Source organism: Macaca thibetana, chromosome 14 (assembly GCF_024542745.1).
Source record: "Macaca thibetana thibetana isolate TM-01 chromosome 14, ASM2454274v1, whole genome shotgun sequence".
Classification (NCBI taxonomy): domain Eukaryota; kingdom Metazoa; phylum Chordata; class Mammalia; order Primates; family Cercopithecidae; genus Macaca; species Macaca thibetana.
Window position 1 is genome coordinate 87,260,184 of NC_065591.1, and position 2,411 is coordinate 87,262,594.

Sequence of the window (2,411 nt, forward strand, 5' to 3'; positions counted from 1 at the left end):
CCCAGAAAACAGCGTTGCACAGTGTTGCACTTTGTGTCCTACCACTTTATAAAATGTAAGTTTTTGGTGGTTTTTAAAGTTGTGTCATGTGCCAGTTCCTCTTTTCTAAATTGCTCTGGGATGTAGCAGGGACTCAATTGACATTTTGTTGAGGGGATGAGTGGAATCCTGATGCATCTAATAATTTTTAAAAGATCAGAAGCTTTAGGTGGAAATGTAGGCAAAATAAATAGATCGGAAAAGTTACATAAGTATGTTATAGGGACTGGGTAAAATGTCAGCGTTTGGGAAGTTTCAGCAGCTGTTGGGAAAAGCAGCCAGAACAGCCATATTGAGTTCCCAGGAGGAGAAGAAAGGCCACTCCCTTGCCACAGCACTAAGCACCTGTTTTAGTAATCAGTGTCGGCCTGGGGCTTTGCAGCTAACTTTTAGCCCTGAAAGCACCCATTGGTTTGTGAGGCCTTAAGTAGTCTGGGGAGACCCAGGATTAAAGCATCTGATTTATTTTAGTCAATGTTTGCCTACTCCAAAGGGCCCTTGTCCACAGGTCTCTGTACTTTTTGCTGTATTCTCTCTTAGTGTGTGAGCGGTAACTCATCATCCTCTGGGAACCTCCGTGCCCAGTGTAGAGTTTTAGTGTATGTACACTGGATGCAGACACATTATTATATTTAATCCACATTACAACCCTGTCTTCCTTATTTTATAGCGAAAGGATCAGAGAGGTTACGTGAGTTGGCCAAGGTCACACAGCTAGGAGGTGACATAGCTGAAATTCCAACCCAAGATTCTTGGCTTAAGCACAATATTTTTGTCTGTTGCATGGTGACAGATGCAGGCTTCATTCTACCTTCACTGCCAGGGCAGCAGGGCCTTTCCTGCTTCTGCACTTTGGCGTCAGATTGACTGACTGGGGATCAAATTCCAGCTCCAGTACTTCTTGCTAAGTGACCTGAGGCGACTTGCTTAATTTTTCCCAACCTCCATTTCCTTCTCTGTTGATTAGGCTCATGATTCCTTTTCACAGGATTTTCCTTCTTTACATAAAGCTGAAGGCTGCCTGTGTTGGAAAAAGACTGAGTTAAGATATTATGTGCAAGTTTGTACAAGGCAGTCTTTTCTCAATTGTGGTAGCACTGCGCTTGCTCTAAGCCCTGGATTTGAGAGAGAGAGAAGCAAAGCTCTGGGAGGGAGAAGTTAAAGCCCCAGTTGGTTAATTTCCAGCAGTAAAGCCAAGTTTCCCCAAACCCCTTTCCTGTCTAGGAAAAGGCGATCCTAACACCTGTCCTAGGGGTGCTTTGGGTATTCACTGAGATTGTGCATATAAAAGCCCTCTGTGGATTTTAAATAATCATGTAGATGTTCATTCTCATTATCAGAATAATCTCATTATTTCCAAATCAGGCCTCTCAGCTTAGACTTTTCTAAGTCCACACGAGGTCTCCATTTTCTCCTCTACTGGGAGCAGAAGATTACCAAAGAAAGAAAAGGTAGAGACACGAATGTGCTTCCCATTCACTACTCCCTACCTCTTCCTTGCAATTGTGTATTCTGGGACTTTCTTCATGGTGGGATCTTTCACACAATCCTCCTCTTCAAGCTGGGCAAGACTGTTCTTGTCTCTCTTGTGCTTCAGGAGGAAGTACTGGAGAAGATGTAAGTTTTTAAGCCTTCATTTGGGGGGATGTGGAAAGAAGGCAAAGGAGAGATGGGCAGGGAGGTTTGATTTCATACTATCCCCAGCCCTTAGTGAAATACTTGGCATCCTAAGAGGTACTTTGTAAATACTTGTTGAATGAATGATTGTGGAAAGTTGGTGGCAGGAAGAAGGGCTAGATGTAGACAGCTGAGGGAAAAGCATGAAGTGTGGCCAAAGAATTTTGCTATTCCCCCTGTTGCTTTCAGACAGGTTAACATCAGACTGCTCTGGAAGCTGTAATTGATGAAGCCAGATTCACAGAACCACAAACAAAACTCCCTGTTGTTCTCATTTCTTTGTCTTGCAGACAAACGCATCAGCTATTTGAAAAAGCAAGCCCAGAAAACAACTGACAAACCAAACAAATCTGGGAGGCTCAGCATACACATTTTTCCCTTCTAGAAGCTCCGAAGTGCTAACACACCATTTACATTTAAATCTGGCGATATTCAAATGAAGAAAGCCAATGGAAGTGAGTTATGTTGGATGCCTCCTCTTCCACAACTCCCTCCCCTTGAGTCATGACATTGGCAATTTCAAATAGGAAGCAATCCCAATGAAAGGTTGCAAACACCCTTTCAAGGTCTTTCTCCTTGTGGGCCCCGCATACCTGCAACTACATTCTTTCTCCTGAACCAGGCTCCAGCCAATTAAGCTGTTCATAATCAATATATTTTATTTTACGTATTTGGGGATTTATATCCTGCCAACT